We start from the raw sequence: 5,902 nt of genomic DNA, 5'->3' as shown, positions 1-5,902 counted from the left end.
CATTTCTTGAACTTCTGCTCGATATTTTCTAAAAGGACTCAATCAAATTATACAGTAAAGTTCTTAGTGTTCCAATGAGGTCTACCTCAGCAGTGCAATTTTACATTTCGCAGCATTTATAGGGGGAAAATGTTTGATTGAATTGATCTGCATTATTTTACACAGAAAAGCACAAACTTGCATCTTTATCTTGCCGAGATAGCTTGCTTAATTCTATTTTTGGCCTGAGAAACACTTTTATTCTTTCAAAAAATAACAGCAATCTGAGAAAGCATCAATCAGTTTCTAAATTTTTGAGGGATTCTGGTCATTGGACCATGAAGGTGGACACAAGGAGGAACAGGATTGCCGGTTATAAAGGTGTTCTGACACAATCTTAACATTGCTCATCATGAGTGAAATGTGAATCACTTAACTCACTGAACTTAACTCTAGCAAAGTCTAGTAAAGAAGATGGAGTTGTCAAAACTTGTGTTGATGTTATTTCTTTAATTATATCTAAGACCAGTTTCAAAGCTCCCTTATTAAGAAGTTGAAGATCAAATCAAAGTGTCATCATTTCTTAGTGTGACTTACCATTGAAATTTCTGTACATTTATTTACTAAATAGAAGAAGGAAATGCCAGTAAGTTCTCATCTTAGGATGTATGTTTCTTTTTTCTTACAAATGTGTATTCACAGGAATTTTAAAAAGTGTTTGAAGTACTTCATTAAGGCATAATATTGTCCTTCTTTTTTGTGATTATTTGAATGTCAACACCAAGCAGAAATCACAAAATTTTAGTTGCTAAAATAATGTCTATTATACTGGGTTTAGTGGAGCTATCTGTGGATATTTATAGTCTGCACAAACAAAGAATTTTATAAACTTAAGAGCATGTGCTAATGAATGGAACTATCTACTACACATCTGTGTTAAACTTAAAGATCAGCAACCAAGTTCAAGGGGACAGGGGTCCCAAGTCATTCTCATTCTGAACAATTGAACCTAAACAGTCTCATCACTGCTATGTTAGATAAGTTGGTAAGTTGTCTAACAAAACAATGTCTTCTCTTTCACTTCCATCCCAAGGCAGTATCTGTTACTTCAAAAGGCACACATATTATTCCTTGAAACTACTGAAAAATCAGTGTAAACAAACATATGTAAACTCCACATTGCACAAATTGATTAACATAAGGATCCTTCTTCCAGTGACATCTTTAATTGCTTAAGGAATGTGTAGATATCTGACTTTAGTATTATCTGTAGAAGAATGAAACAAAACACATACAGACAACTGTATAAAGTATTTTGACATCAGACACATTGTTGGTCTGTCTGGCTAATTCTCTTAGATAAAATGTTTCGCATGTTATAAACATGCAAGAATTGTTTATAAGATACTTTGATGTTTACAAATTTTTATTATTATTCACATATGAATCACCAATTAGCTTATTGACAATTCCTCTTAGAATCTGTCTTGTTCCACATCTTTGCGAATCTCAAAGATATGCACACAATTTCTGTATACTGAAGAGTATCATTTAGAAAAGCTAGATAATATAAGTTCTCTTACAGAGTTTTATACTACCTAGATACTAATACATAAAATGCAAATTACTTACACAATATTGTTGAATATCAGGCAGCATCAACCTACTGCACTTGGAGGAGTAATGACCTTCAACTAGGCTCTCTGCATTGTATTTCTTAACAATTTACTCTTCATTTCTTTTTCTGGCATATCAACCCACAGAAGGTCACTTCTACAAATAAAAAAATCTTCTGAATTTACTTTCAGTATGCCATATCAAATACAATGCGAAAATTTTAAGTATTCTGGAAATCAAATGGAAGATAGCTTTGAGTGTTAAAGCACAGAGCTCCTGAACCTACTAAAAACATTGCACAGAATTTACAGTTCTTCCCAGAATTCATTTTATAACATAATCTCATTTTATTATTTGTACCTAGAATCATCTGCCACTGTGTCTCCCCTCCATTTGATAAATACTACTTTCCTAAAAGATGCATATTAATCTACTTTTGTTCTCCTATTGTAAAGTGCAATAGGGTTTTCTGAACTTTGGGACTAAGTGCTGGTTTCTTGCTTTAATGCTGATTACATATTCAATATTCATTTGTGAGAAGTCATCATAGCAACATTAGAAATGTATGTCTCATTCATTATCTTATTTGGAACTACAGGTATTACCAACAGTGACCAACATATTTTCACACCTCAAAATAGGGATGCTGGTAGGTCCCTAAAAAAGCTGTTCAATAAAATTTTCTTCCTGTGAAAGATATAAAGAGCCTGGTTTCAGAAGTTTTCAGGAACAACCCAAAACAAACAGAAACCAACAGCAACAACAACAAAAATTCTAGTTAAATTACAACATGGAAAACATGGATATGTATATCACTCTAGGCTATAATATTCCTTAACAGAGTATCATTAAATGACTTTCATTAATTTTTAAAATACTTTTTACTTCCTAAACTATTAGTGGCATGCCGCTCCTGTCATCTCTGTGTTTTCAGTATTCATCATAATCCAAAGTCCTATCCTAATGCCTCATTTGTTCTTTGCTTGTTTCTATACTCACTTCTTTTCCAATAGTGTTAGAAGTCATATCAATGGAAAGTATTCCACCACAGTACTAGTTAGCTGTAGATTGTTCCATGAACTAAGGACATGCTCTTTATACTACCTAGATAGTAACACATAAAATGGAAATTACTTACACAATAGAGTTGAATATCAGGCAGCATCAACTTACGGCACTTGGAGGAGTTCTGGGATAACACTGAATATAAAACATACCATACACACACTTTGCTTCAATGTCAGGGAGTAATGTGGTAGATAATTTATGAGATGTCTCTAAGATCCTATCCAGGAAATTAAAATTATTTTCTAGGGGCATTTATATAGAATAGCAAAAAGGCCAGTACACAACGAGAAGCATCTTTAAGAGCATCATGGAATTATATCATAACTGTAGATGGAGAAGAACCCGTGATGGTCTTATTGGTAATATGGGTGTTTACAAGGAATTTCAATAGACAGTCAACATTTCTGATAAAACTTTTATTTCAGCAGTGCATGGCAAAGGCTGCTGCTTCCGTGCCACAGAGTATGACAAAAAGTCCTGTAGTTCAATGACATTGTTGTGCATATTGCCTCAGTTACACAGACAATTGAAGCTTAGCACCCTCAATGACTAGTTAAACCGGAAGAATTTACTATAGTCTAGCTCTGGACATCTCCTCTCTGCAGTGACTACTTTCATATGTGGTAACAACTTATTAATATCATATAAACTAAGGTGATTCTACACTTTAAAACCTATTTGTTATAAAACGTAAGCAATTCATGTTACAACCTAAAACTACCAGAAGCATCATTCTTCCAAATCCCCCCTCCCACCACCACAACCACCACAAATCGGAGTTTAAAGTTTCAATATGGTTTCCAGTATTTTAGCAACATTCAATGATGAACAGATGCAAGCATTGAAGTGAGCCCTATACTATGGGGTGCTCCCCTCAGGATACCCTCTGAGGAACAGACCACATCCATACACCAATTTCCAAGCACAAGCCAAACATGAATAGATCTTTTATTGAGCAAGGTAAAGAAACAAGGTTACTGAATCTGAATTGGAGAGAAGTTTTAAATATGTTAGTTTTAAGGAGTGGTAACTGTGTTAGAATGAGCTAGGATGTGTTTGTAAGTTCTGATTGGGCATTTTATTTAGTTTGGTCAAAATAATTAATTTTAATTGATGTTTTTATACTTGGACCTTGGGTGATCAGTTGCAGGAATGAGTCAGTGGCTAATTAAGGGAACAGACCTTGGTAGCTACCTTTAGAAATATAGTCTAATGGTCTAGCAATTAGAACAGGAATAGTAGACAAAAACTCTTATCACCTTGTTTGCCATAATTGGGCCTGTGTGTGCCATGATCCAACTATCAAGAGCCTTTTACAGTATTTTGGCTCAGTTACAATTTGAACAGATGCAGACATCACCTTGGATATTTGTGAAGATCAAAATATCTCTGGAAAAACATATCAGCAGATAAAGTTCCTCATTCTAACATTTCAATCAAGTAATCAAGTGTGTGTGTGTGTGTGTTTGTGTGTGTGTGTGTGTGTGTGTGTGTGTTTAATATATGTGTGCATATGTACTCTACTTCAACCTTACCAATAAGGATATTGTAACCAGAAATTTGTCCTGCCTGGTCCCACGGCTATTTAGTCCCAAATAAACACACAGAAGCTTACATTAGTTATAAATTTTTGGCCAATGGCTCAGGCTTCTTATTGGCTAGCTCTCTCTTAATTATTAACCCATTTCTATTAATCTATGTTTCTCCATGTGGTCTTAGCTTACCAGAGAGTGTCTTGGTATCTTGCCTTCCTGGTGACTACATGGAGTCTCTCTGGTGACTGCTTCTCTGCCTTTCCTCTTCCCAGAATTCTCCTAGTCAGGTAAACCTGCCTGGCTACTAGCCAATCAGCATTTACTCACCCAACAATAAGAGAAACATATATCCCAAGCATACAGAAGGAACTCCCACATCAGAATATTATAAAAGAAAATAAAGTATTTCTATAACAGGCACTAAAGTTTTTTCACATGAGTTTGGAGTCAGAAGCCACAAGAATTTTGACATAAATAATAGAGATAGCTTATATTGATCCTTAGCAAGTGAATCCCAGAGAAATAATGCCTTCCAGGAAATTCTTCTCTTTGTGGGGGGCAACTGGAAGATGAATGGGAGGAAGAAGTGCCTGAGAGAATTCATTTACACACTCAGTAAGGCTGCAGAAACAGGTGTGGTTTTTGCACCCACCTATCCCCCAGAGCCTATGTCGACTTTGCCACACAGATGCTAGATTTCAAAATTGCTGTGGTTGCTCACAACTACTACCAAATGGCCAGTGGAGACTACTGGCATTATCAAAGACTTAGAAGCCACAAGGTTAGTGTTGGGCTACTCAGAGACAAGGTACATCTTTGGGGAAGCAGAAGACTTGATTGAACAGAGAGTACCTGCGGTCTAGCAGAAGGAATTGAAGTGATTGCCTGCTTTTGAGGCGGGTGTTAGATGAAAGAGTAGCTGGCAACGCTTAGAAGGCTGTTTTTCAGCCAACCAAGTTCATCGCAGATTATGTGAAGGACAGGAATAATGTCTTCCTAGCCTATGAACCTGTATGGCCCAGGGTACCAGGAAGACTGCAACACATCAGCAGAAGCAGGAAACACATGGGAAGCTCTGGGATAGCTGAAATCCAATGTCTCTGATGTAGTGGCTCAAAGCACCTGAATTATTTATGGAGGGTCTACGATAGCACAGCCTACAAAGACCCGGTAAGCCAACCTGATGTGGATGGCTTCTACACAGGTGGTGCTTTTTTATACCTGAATTTGTGGACATCATCAATGTCAAACTGTAGAGGCACGGATAAGGATTCACGAGCCTAGGTTTAAATATAGGTTAAATATAACTTATTTTTGGGAGAAGTCACTTACAGAAGAAACAGATGGCCACCGCAGGTTCCCACTCTAAGGATCTGAACAAGCTACTCCCCGTGACCCAATAGGATGCAAGAGAGAACCACCTGCCCCAGACCCGAACTCCCTCCCCTGTCAAGTCCTCAACTGTGACCAGGCCCAAACAGGTGTGGTCAGTGCTACAGGTGCGGGTAGGGTGGATATCTCACCACAATAAGCAATAACCAGCATCTATCCCCTCTACACTTCTGCTAAGCTAGGACTGGGGTGTCAAGACGCTTGGTAACTGCTCTCACCAGTCACATGCTTCTGATTATGTTATCATCTACCCCATCTTGGGCCTAATACACATTGCCCCTTCTAGAAGCTTTTATATCTTTCTGTAATGT

General features: G+C 37.1%; 1 pseudogene; it reads left to right on the top strand.

Annotated features, from left to right (window-relative positions):
- The first annotated feature begins 4,724 nt into the window (after positions 1–4,724).
- Positions 4,725–5,455, top strand: LOC101841860 (annotated as a pseudogene).
- The last annotated feature ends 447 nt before the right edge of the window (positions 5,456–5,902 follow it).

The sequence above is a fragment of the Mesocricetus auratus genome, unplaced genomic scaffold, assembly GCF_017639785.1.
Source record: "Mesocricetus auratus isolate SY011 unplaced genomic scaffold, BCM_Maur_2.0 Super-Scaffold_6730, whole genome shotgun sequence".
Classification (NCBI taxonomy): Eukaryota; Metazoa; Chordata; class Mammalia; order Rodentia; family Cricetidae; genus Mesocricetus; species Mesocricetus auratus.
This window is presented reverse-complemented; position numbering and strand designations above follow the sequence as displayed.